Source organism: Schistocerca gregaria, chromosome X, assembly GCF_023897955.1.
Source record: "Schistocerca gregaria isolate iqSchGreg1 chromosome X, iqSchGreg1.2, whole genome shotgun sequence".
In the NCBI taxonomy this organism is placed as follows: Eukaryota; Metazoa; Arthropoda; class Insecta; order Orthoptera; family Acrididae; genus Schistocerca; species Schistocerca gregaria.
The window spans coordinates 806946845-806959468 of record NC_064931.1 but is presented as its reverse complement, the minus strand read 5'-3'; the positions used below and the strand labels follow the sequence as shown (position 1 = coordinate 806959468).

Sequence of the window (12624 nt, the reverse complement as noted above, 5' to 3'; positions counted from 1 at the left end):
AGCTGGAACGTCATTGATATCAAATTCATACACTAATTAAATTAATTTATCATGAGAGTCACTTTGCATGGCGATATTTTTTTAGTAGCCGGGTTATACCAAAGCCACCTAGGAACCTAGGTGGCATTGATTACACTAGCCAGGTTGCTGCATTGGAAATCCCTGAACGGAAGACGATGTTCTTTTTGAGGAACACTATTGAGGACCGATGTTTGAAGCTGACTGCTGAAGGATTCTACTGCCGAAAACATACATTAAGCATGAGGATCACGCTATTAAAGATAGATCACAACGACTATGTTACCGTCATCCTGCATTGAAATAGTCTTGTATCTACAGGCACACAAAAGAGTCACTGAAGGTATCCATGTTAAAAAATATATATACTTTACAAATCGAGTTATGGTATTGCTTCCAAATAAAGCGGTCTTCCACACAAATATGGTGACATTGATTATAGACAGTGATTACTGGGGGGTGTATTAACACACTGAAAATGCGGGTGGACATCGCCAGCTGCGTGAGCTCGTAATAAAATCATCCTGCTTAACGAATTTAGACTGTGATGCGGCTAAGGAACGTGGTATTAAGCCGATATCTGCACTCCCTCATGCCACTGCTAGATGTTTCCCATCGTTAACAAACAGTATTTGTAATACATTCTATCATTATGTCATGTAGACAGTGCAATAGAGGTTCTGCGATATATCCATGGGATTATGGGTAAGGGAGGATGATCGCTGATTGAGAATGATCACCTACAGGCAGATGATGGGCTATGTGAGGAATCACTTAAAAATGCAATGCTAGATTGAACACATAAGAAACTTACAAAATTCTGTGACCAATACACCTGCTTTTCAGATCTATAGTGTTACGCTTTCTGGTAGAAATTCTGTCAGCGATTTGAAATCAAGTTTTTCCATTCAACTATATACTTGAGTTGGATCCTATGAAGATGTGTTTTAATGATTACAGCCACTGGTGAGTCAAATCTGTGGCACTCTCATGTCTCAAAATGAGTCACGTTTTTCGAACCTATCTGCTAAGGACTCCATACAGCAAAACTCCAGTGTCGTTTTAGACCTCCACATCTTGTAACTGTTCCTCAAGTCTCTGCCTCGCCCTCCCCACAACTTTGTCCATGTGCTCAATCAAATTTGAGTAGGAACTGAGTGGAAATCAGAGAGTCCTATGGCTGTCACTTGTGCATCCAATGGAGAAACAGGGTAAGCTGAGTTAATTCGACAGGACTGTGTTTTGACCACTCGGTCGAAATGAGAACATGTTGCCATAGCTCCACCAACCATGAGCAATGTGTAAGGCCAGCGCCAGATGAAGCTTTCTCGTGCATCATAAGGTAGTAGGAGAGGCAGTATTAGCAGTTCCAGTGGTGTTTCTTATCGGGAAAATTAGGAAGGTCCCACATCATATGGGAACTAGAAGGACGACGATTTTGCTACTGCATTGCAGTCCGTTTCCAAACTACATATGGGTATTGCAGTCTTAGAGAGATGTGCATCCCTAAGGGTGCATTCATGTCTGTCACCCAAAAATTTTCTATATCCTCGTTATTTTGCACCATCAAACAGAGAAAAACTATGAACTATAAAACTTTGATTTTCTGCCAAGACTTCGAAGTCTGAGTCAGGTGCTAAACTGACATTAACACATTTAGATCCAAGGCTCCCACAGAACGCTGGACATGACATGGTGTAAACTATGCTGCACCCACAACACACAGAATGGTTGAAATAAAATACAGACGCAGTGTTACTTACTGATTAAAATTTGGAGCCGGCCGCGGTGGCCGAGCGGTTCTAGGCGCTCAGTACGGTACCGCGTGACTACTACGGTTGCAGGTTCGAATCCTGCCTCGGGAATGGATGTGGTGATGTCCTTAGGTTAGTTAGGTTTAAGTAGTTCTAAGTTCTAGGGGACTGATGACCACATACGTTAAGTCCCATAGTGCTCAGAGCCATTTGAACCATTTAAAATTTGGAGGACATCGCAACAAAACGAAACAGGAAGAGTTTGCGGCATTGTGGAGTGTTTCCAATCAGTTGCCTGAAGGTGATGATCTCTACATTTAATCTCATCTTTCTGAGTGATGGGGTAGCAGATGTGTATGTGTGTTCGGAGAGACCAAGAGTATTTATTCCTTATATTGCAGATATGTACGCTATGACTGTTTCTGTGTTGGCCATCTCAGGGAGGTGTGGTTCTCATCAAACCTCTCTCCATCTCAAACAAGTGGTGTCAGTCAATCATTATGTGGTAATCGAGAGTGTACCAGTGGGTGGACATGATGAAAAAGGCACGATTGCTATGAGGCAATGTACAGTAATAAGGACCACAGCTGATAGTGCAACCAATCTTATCCACAAGTTTTTCCATATTTTCTATGGTGACCAATGACACTACAGCATGCTTCCCAATTTTTTGTATCATCACGCGGCCACCCCCCCCCCCCCCCCACTACTTTGCATATCCATTATACTACACTGAAGCACCAAAGAAACTCGTATAGGCATGTGTATTCAAATACAGAGATATGTAAACATGCATAATACAGTGCTGCAAAGCCTATATAAGACAAAAAACATCTTACAGAGTTGCTAGATTGGTTGCTGCTGCTACAAAGGCAGGTTAGCAAGATTTAAGTGAGTTTGAACATGATGTTATAGTCGGTGCATGAATGATTGGTCAGAGCATCTCTGAGGTAGGGAGGACGTGGGGATTTTAGAATATGATAATTTCACAAGTGTACTGTGAATATCAGGAATCCAGTAAAACACCGAATCTCTGATATCAATGTGGCCAGAAAAAGATCCTGCAAGAATGGAACCAATGACAACTGAAAACAATCGTTCAACGTGACAGACGTGCAACCCTTTTGCAGATTGCAGTATATATCAATGCTGGACCGTCAACAAGTGTCAGCGTTCGAACTGTTCAACGAAACATCATCAGTATGAGCTTTTGGAGCTGAAAGCCCACTCGTTTATCCTTGATGACTGCACAACACAACGCTTTACACCCCACCTGGGCCCGCCAACACTGACATAGGACTGTTGATGACTGGAATCATGTTGCCTGGTCGAAGAAGTCTTGGTTCAAATTGTATCGAGCAGATGGATGTGGCCGTGTATGGACACTACCCAAAGAATCCATGAACCCTGCTTATCAGCAGGGGACTGTTGAAGCCGATCGAGGCCCTGTAATGGTGTGGTGTGTGTGCAGTTGGAGTGATATTGGATTCCTGATATGTCTAGGTACTACTCTGACAGGTGACAAGTAAGTAAGCATCCTATCTCATCACATGTATCCATTCATGTCCGTTGTGCATTCCAAAGGGCTTGGGCAATTCCAACAGGACCATGTGACACCTCACACAGCCAGAATTGCTACATAGTGGCTCCAGGAACAGTCTTCTTAGTTTAAACACTTTTGCTAGCCACCAAACTCTCCAGGCATGAACATTATTGAGCAATGGAATGGCTTGCAATGTGCTGTTCAGAAGAGATCTCCACCCCCTGATACTCTTTATAGACAGCCCTGCAGGATTCATGGTGTACCAGTTTCTTTGGCTCTTCATTGTAGATTACGAATGTAGTGCAGTACATCCACTCATGGTTAATTCTCGAACATACACAACAAAGTGTACCAGATAGTGTCCTATACTGAAGCAGTTACAGTATCTTCATATTTCTAGCACTTTGGCCATAAAACGAAACTTCCTGGCAGATTAAAACTGTGTTCCCGACCGAGACTCGAACTCGGGACCTTTGCCTTTCGAGGGCAACTGCTCCACCAACTGAGCTACCGAAGCACAACTCATGCCCGATCCTCACAGCTTTACTTCTGGCAGCAAAGTATGCACTAATGCCAAGTTAGCAACCGATTAAGCTCTGTTCTCAAGAAATGCATTGTACGAACGCCTAACCGGAGAATAAACTTAGGATAACTTAAAAAAAGGGCAGCTGGTTTCCTAGTTGTGGGGCGGTGGGTGGAATAATTGCTAATGTTCCTTTTATTTTTTTAATGCTGTTGTTTGCCATTCTCAACACTGGCTCTCTAACTACTATATTGGCAACCAGAAAGTGATTAGCAAAACGTGAAGCCTGTAATTAGAATTCCTAGTGCCCACTTCATCTGAGAAATACATTTACAGCTACAGCTTATAGTTCTGAGCAATTAGGAGATTGTCTGGGATTCATAATCAAAAACCATTCTCCCTAAAACGTTCATTATATTCTGAAAGTCACAAACCAAAAAGAAATCCACACAATCCAACTACCAGAGCAGTTCAGAGTCTAATGCGCTGATGCAACTATAACTGTTCAAATTAAATGTTTACGCGAATGCTCGCCATAATTTGATGATAATGTTCATCAAACACCACGCTAATAATGGTAGAATGTCTGTCCTGCGGCGGCACGTGAAAATACGACATACGCAAACTAAAGATAGATCATTAACGTCATCCTAAAATTAACACTTCACTCAAAAACGATTTCATGGTTACGCGTATCCCGAGTAACTTATTACTGCATCCGAGGCTGTTTATATCAACGATACCGACGCGACGCGACTCCCGGCACAGGTGGGGCGCTAATCAGCGTCTGGAGGAACTGTGGCCTTCCTTACTCACGCAGCGTTCTTACATATAAAGCCACGGTGCGGACGGCTAAGGGAAGGCCTGATCAAATCTGCTCTCCCGACTAGCCGCTTGGCTAGTAATGCACCACTTTAAGTAATCGAATAAATCATTGCTTCCTTTGCTGAGGGCCGATGAAGCTTTCAATTTAATTGTGCAGTCAGTACACAATTAAGTAATCATACTAAAAATCTGACGTGGCTAAGTCAAGTATTTTGGGCGAGATAATTAATTTAATTACACTACACGCAGTAGACGAGCTCTGAACTTGCCCTTTGGAGATACGCTATCGCTATAGTTTTATAGTTATTCAGTTGAAACTTCTCACATCTTTATGATTATAGCGGATCTCCCTTCTACTTAAATTTAAACATCCTAGCTTTATTTACTCGCCTACTTAATCTATCTTGCTTCCTTAATTTTTAAGATAAAAACCAGAAAATCATGAATTTCAACTAAAATTTTAATTTGTGTGGTCCAGAATACTGTTTCTACTAAATTATTATGTAAAAGGACTCTAAATATAAATTTTTAAGTTTCTAGCTCTTTTCTGTTGCGCCAATGATTTTTACAGAGAAACGTCCAAATTTCGAAAATGTTTAAAGTTATTGAACTGATATTCCACACATATTGATTTAGCATTACTCCTGACATGCTAGAAACGTTTCAGTTTATCTACGTTATTTTTAAAGTATTGCGCAACATTTATGACGTCAGAGTAGTTACAGCGGACTGGCTGACACACAATGGAAAGACTGATGTGAATTTTATAAGGCGTGAGTAGGCTGCTTCCCTACATCACAATCTACTTAATTTTTTTAATCTAAATGAAAAAAATTAATTACAAAAAGGGAAGCAAGAGTACAGCTTAACTCCCTATGAAAAATTCAAATTGAAATGTAAACATATAGAAATATTAAAAGAAAACTTATTACCTACTTCAATTACTTAAATTGCTGGGATGTTCACTGCCTCTTAAGCAACATTATCACTCAAAATTTAAGCAAAAGTCAATGAAACACTTTGGCATACGTATTGCCTTAGACAAACAAATACATGAAAATATGTAAAATTATGAAAATCTTAAATCCATTAAATTGTCTGAAAATATTTTTACATGCACAAATTCAAAGAAAATAACACAGTTATTCATGATACATAAACAGATAATTATATCTTAGCAGTCTTTTCTAAACCTGAAAGAAAATTTCTCAAATCATGACAATTTCAGTTTTACACACGTGGTTGTAGCCGCTTTGGCTGGCGTTCTACACTTCCATTCACAAGGGTAGAGGAGGGGAAGTTGCTATGGTGTGTGTCCTTCACGTTCACTCTAAATTACATGGGGAAAGGGGAGAGGTCACTGTGAGTTGTTTCCAAGTCACTCCACGCTTTCACGCAGCTACCAGGCTGCCATTATCTGGTTTGTCCTGTAGAACAAACAAAAAGAGTGCCTCAGACTCTGTTCACTTAATATCTTAATGTGAGTCACAATGAAATGTGGATTTATACATTTTATCTTTCAATATGTTACTGGAACAAAGTTAACAGAACTTTTTCAATTTAGCTCTCGCTGTTACTTAACTGTCATAAAATCGGTAAACAAATGGCTCAAAACGCCATTAATCACGTACTAGAGAAAATTTATGTTCAAAGCATACAATCATAAATCCTATTTAATCTCAATTTATTATTTCTGGGCCGGAACACTGAACCAATGCTCGGTACATTCCTGACAAATCTGTATTTTATTTACTTAACTGACTCATTTTCGATTACCTTTTTCTTAGAGATAGTATGAGTATATTTGATTAGCAGTTGTCTTCTCAGCCTCTTTGTACATGTGAGTAACTTGTGGTAATAGTACAGTTCTAAGTGTTCAAATCACACTACGTTTAGTTGACTACTAAATCCAATTATTGGTCCTCTGCTGCTATGTCAGTTCCACATCTGCAATTATGTACTTACTTCATCAAAGTGTATTTATGCTGTGCTATAAATAATGTTTCACATCTGTCATTATGTTACTCAATTATGTTGCTAGCGTATGTACATATTTAACACTCACTCTATTAACATTTAACGCATAGGATAGCACATTTATTTCATATCTATAGTGTATTGCAGCTGATCAGTTTGGTCACGTGGCAATCCATTTCCATTCGATCTGACGCTGAAACCACAGATAGTCCTCTCGAACTACCACTAAAGTGCATTAAGTAATTATGGCCGAGCGTAATGCTAAATTCCTTAAACGTATAGGACACCATGAGCTGCTCTGTTTCATCCAACATATGGGTACCTAGGGTCGCATTCACGCCTCCAACTCATAACTCCAATACATGTAGGTGTGTTACCGCACACCCAACACCAAAATAATGGCCAGCTCCAACCTTATAAATACTTCAGGGACGTGTCCTTCACGTCTCAACCACAAACACTACTCAATTCTATTACAACTTATCGGTCTATTTTTCATAGCACTAAGCACTCTCTCTTACTGTTTATTAGTTAGCTCTAATGCATACACTAGGTCTCATTGCCACTTCAAATCCTGCTTATAAATGAACTTGTATATCTTTTTTAAATATTATTGTGGGACCATTTCAAATAAAACAACACTTTGTACTTACAATATTACCAGGGTTCTATACATACTTGTTACTCAAATACATTTGTATCTTAATTATGTCACACTTCTCTGTTGTTTATGTCACTGTTAGGTTTGTCACATTAGGTATTTTCTTTACTAATCGGCGGATAGAATGGTTACAGAACTCATGGCTTGATAGCCATGACAGAAAATTTTTGTATTGCAAAGAAGGAGTCGAAACTTTGGTGGATAGGAAAGATGAAGAATGAGTGAGACCTGAAATGGGAAAGAAGATCTCACCCAGCTGGGACTGCACAGCTGCCACACTATGTAGAGGTTACAGAACAACCTCCTCCCTACAGAATTCATTAGCTTAATGCTGGCTTGATAGTCATACCGGAAGATTTTAGTATTTGAGAGTAAGAGCCGAAATTTTGGTGGGTACGAAAGATGAAGAATGAGTGAGACCCAAAAAGGAAAGAAGATCTCACACAGTCCTTTTGAGACTGCACAGCTGCCACACTGTGTAGAGGTTACAGAACAACCTCCTCCCTACAGAATTCATTATTATTATAGGGTGGCTTATTCTAGGTCGTACAGGTGGTTCCTCAAAATCATCCAATAGTTCCTTTTGGATATGTCTCCAACTAAAGTGATCGACATCTGTCTTCATTACATTTAGGTCAAAGTGTGTAGGGGTTTCCTGAATTACATTTTCAGCTGCCTTTTCCAGTCGGTCTATTAATTTTAAATCGAAACACCGCACGACTTCATTACATTTAGTTTGCTGAACATGACCCAAATTACTGTAGTCTGAGCGATTCTGCGCCTCCAGACCGGGCATAACACTAGTTTCAGCTAAACCACTTTCACTATTATCGTCGGGTTCCTTCTCCAGTGACAACTGGTCACAGCTACTGGGTTCGCCGACCCCCAACGGGCTATCCTCTACATTCTCACTTGCCTCCTGTCCTAAATCTATTAGTACAATATCAACATCCTGCACAGGCACTTTAGATAAGAGCACATTATCCTCATCGTAGATATAAGCATGAATTTCTTCTGCTTCTTCACCTGACAATTCAGTATTTTGTAGACCGAGCCAGGTGGCGCAGTGGTTAGCACACTGGACTCGCATTCGGGAGGACGACGGTTCAATCCCGTCTCCGGCCATCCTGATTTAGGTTTTCCGTGATTTCCCTAAATCGTTTCAGGCAAATGCCGTGATGGTTCCTTTGAAAAGGGCACGGCCGATTTCCTTCCCAATCCTTCCCTAACCCGAGCTTGCGCTCCGTCTCCAATGACCTCGTTGTCGACGGGACGTTAAACACTAATCACCACCAGCAGTATTTTGTAGCTTTTCCCTACCGTTACACTGCTGCGCCTTCTCTTTCTCTTCCCACTTAGAAAGCGTCTCTAACACGGTATCTATCAAATACTGTGAGTGGTTTAATATTTCTGCAGTATCATTGGATGCTACCGACCCATCATTCGAATCCTCAGTTTGAGTATTCTAATGTGTCATACTAATTACTGTAATTACTGGCTTAGGAAAAGCAACCGCCTGGTGAGCGCTAGTATCCTCATAGACGGGAACTAGTTTTCCAGCCTCTGCCTACTACTGTTACCTTTATTTGCATTATAGTTAATTGGCACAGCATTGCTTTCAACACTGTTGTTCACTTGCACATTTTTGTTAGGAACAAAATTACTATTCTTTGGATGCCATTGTTGCTTCTGGTAATTATTTCTCCAATTTCTACCTTTCTTAGGATGGCGAACACCTACTGTTCTGATGTTTACATTGCCATTCTGCTCATTCTTAAAATTACTACTAGTGTTTTTACCATTTCTGTTATTACGTGCTTGCTCCTCATTGGCAGCCACACGCTCTGCACGTTCCAAATACTCAATGAAACGATCAAGATTGTCTCTAGGGGCAGATATAATTCTAGTTTGCCAATACCATGGCAGTTTGGCTTCAAGACCTAGTATTATCATTTCAGGTTTCAGCTTTTCCGCCAAATGTGACGAACGTGAAATCCATGACCTAGCAAACTCTTTAATAGATTCCTTGCCTGCATTGAAGCATTTTCCACTCCAAAATTCTCTCAACACTTCATTTTGCTTATTGCTAGACCAACACTCATTCATGAAAGCTGTTTTAAATTCCGCTAATCTTTTACACTTCAACTTAACATCAGCTGACCAACGCTGGCTTCTAATAAATGAGATTTTCTCTCGTTCAAACCAAGTTGGTGGAATCACATCTTCAAAATCGTTCCAGAAATCTAGCGGGTGGATATTTTTATCTGGATCGAACCGCAAGAACTGCCGACACCCGATAAAATCGGCGTTTGCAGGTTCAACTTGTTGCATACTACCATTACCAGAAGTTACTGAAACTACTTTACTCTCAATGTTAGCAATGTTAGTACTAATATTTCTACTCTCATTTCAACATTATCTACTCTTTGCCCAATATGAGTAGTATCAGTTTTGATTGCATCTACTTATGCATGACATATGTTTACTTTTATATTAACATCTTTAAACCTATCTGAGCACATTTCAGATTCGGCCTCGATATTTTCCGTTAACTTCTGCTCCAGCTTCACATCTTCCATTTGGAAGTCTCTGCGAACCTAAGCAACTTCGGATTTTACTGTTTTATACATTTCAGAAAATTGTTGAGCAACCTTTTTCTTAATATTCTCATGATTGTAATCAATTTTATAATTCAAACTGTCCAGATCCTCTTTCAACTTATTGCAACCAGACTTGAAGGTATCGTCCATTACCTCCAATCGTTTATTAAAATTAGTTTGGCTGGCCACAATCTCATACTTTAATTCAGCATTACTGCTTTTGACCCCAGTTATTTCAGACTTTAAGTCAGCTGTCATTTTAGCATTACTGGTAGCTATTGCTTGTAATATAACATTTAAATCAATAGCCCCAGTATCTTCGGGTTGCTCACTAGCTGTTTTTTTTTTTATCACACTCAGGTGACGAAAAACTAGCTCCAATACCAGAATCATCAAAACGAAATGAAACATCTGATTGATCAGTCATATCTAATTTATCCTTTTTAAACTCTACCACCTCCGATGACTGTTTCGTTTTTAACTCATCAGATAAGCTATCATACAATAAATTAACAATTTCTGATTTCTGCTTTACTACAGGGGTCTCTACTATTGAATCATTGCCCCTTGTCACACTACTGTCAGGAGACAATACTTCATATTTCACTTTGACATTACTATTTTCAAGCATATTTACACTTGAGCCGTTGTCTGGATTTACAGTTCCCTCAACAGACATAGGTTCTGATTTAAATTTAACCTCAGTTTATTCTGGCGGTTCCATCGCCGACAGTCTTTTAGTGCAGGTTAGTAAAAATTTTAACAGCTTTTCACTTAAGTTAGTTACTTCTGCACGACGTATGGCGTTGCCTGCGCGGTGTACCAAGATTACTGATGCGACGCGGCGCGTTGAACTGCAGACGGCACTTCGACGGCTGCTGTGTGTTTGCGTGGCCCGCAACTGCAGGCGCAGCTCCGGTTGCTCCGGGGGACGACTGCGGTGAGACGAAACTGGCTTCTCGAGATGCCGGCATCGCCGCTAGACTCAGTGCCAGCTCCGTCAATCCAAATGCGTTGTAAATCCAATTGCGTCGTCCACATGCACACGTAACACTGTCACTGTTCTATTACTCAGTTGTGTGGCATTTCACTGCCGAATCCGAATATTTAAAAATCACTTTCACTTTTACTCAGTTTCTTTCCCGGCCAATTGGCACCATATGTGGGGCGGCGGGTGGAATAATTGTTTATTTATTTATTTAATGCTGTTGTTTGCCGTTCTCAACACTGGCTCTCTAACTACAATATTGGCAACCAGAAAGTGATTAGCAAAACGTGATGCCTGTAATTAGAATTCCTAGTGCCCACTTCATCTGACAAATATATTTATAGCTACAGCTTATAGCTCTGAGCAATTAGGAGATTGTCTGGGATTCATAATCAAAAACCATTCTCCCTAAAATGTTCATTATATTCTGAAAGTCACAAACCAAAAAGAAATCCACACAATCCAATTACCAGAGCAGTTCAGAGTCTAATGCGCTGATGCAACTATAACTGTTCAAATTAAATGTTTACGCGAATGCCCGCCATAATTTGATGATAATGTTCATCAAACACCACGCTAATAATGGTAGAATGTCTGTCCAGTGGCGGCACGTGAAAATACGACATACGCAAACTAAAGATAGATCATTAACGTCATCCTAAAATTAACACTTCACTCGAAAACGATTTCATGGTTACGCGTATCCCGAGTAACTTATTACTGCATCCGAGGCTGTTTATATCAACGATACCGACGCGACGCGACTCCCGGCACAGGTGGGGCGCTAATCAGCGTCTGGAGGGAACTGTGGCCTTCCTTACTCACGCAGCGTTCTTACATATAAAGCCACGGTGCGGACGGCTAAGGGAAGGCCTGATCAAATCTGCTCTCCCGACTAGCCGCTTGGCTAGTAATGCACCACTTTAAGTAATCGAATAAATCATTGCTTCCTTTGCTGAGGGCCGATGAAGCTTTCAATTTAATTGTGCAGTCAGTACACAATTAAGTAATCATACTAAAAATCTGACGTGGCTAAGTCAAGTGTTTTGGGCGAGATAATTAATTTAATTACACTACACGCAGTAGACGAGCTCTGAACTTGCCCTTTGGAGATACGCTATCGCTATAGTTTTATAGTTATTCAGTTGAAACTTCTCACATCTTTATGATTATAGCGGATCTCCCTTCTACTTAAATTTAAACATCCTAGCTTTATTTACTCGCCTACTTAATCTATCTTGCTTCCTTAATTTTTAAGATAAAAACCAGAAAATCATGAATTTCAACTAAAATTTTAATTTGTGTGATCCAGAATACTGTTTCTACTAAATTATTATGTAAAAGGACTCTAAATATAAATTTTTAAGTTTCTAGCTCTTTTCTGTTGCGCCAATGATTTTTACAGAGAAACGTCCAAATTTCGAAAATGTTTAAAGTTATTGAACTGATATTCCACACATATTGATTTAGCATTACTCCTGACATGCTAGAAACGTTTCAGGTTATCTACGTTATTTTTAAAGTATTGCGCAACATTTATGACGTCGGAGCTAGTTACAGCGGACTGGCTGGCACACAATGGAAAGACTGATGTGAATTTTATAAGGCGTGAGTAAGCTGCTTCCCTGCATGGTATCGCAAAGCAGGAGACAGAGTGCCACGATATAATACGCGAATTGGGGTGGCAATCATTAAAACAAAGGCGTTTTTCCTTGCACCTGGCGATTTCTGGCAG

At 40.1% G+C, this 12624-nt stretch overlaps 2 non-coding genes across 2 annotated transcripts; one reads left to right on the top strand and one right to left on the bottom strand.

Moving 5' to 3' along the window:
- Window positions 1-3757: 3757 nt before the first annotated feature.
- On the bottom strand, window positions 3758-3832 carry Trnas-cga (transfer RNA serine (anticodon CGA)). Its single transcript has one exon. It is a non-coding gene; the product is annotated as a tRNA-Ser (tRNA).
- Window positions 3833-8353: 4521 nt separating this feature from the next.
- On the top strand, window positions 8354-8426 carry Trnaa-cgc (transfer RNA alanine (anticodon CGC)). Its single transcript has one exon. It is a non-coding gene; the product is annotated as a tRNA-Ala (tRNA).
- The last annotated feature ends 4198 nt before the right edge of the window (window positions 8427-12624 follow it).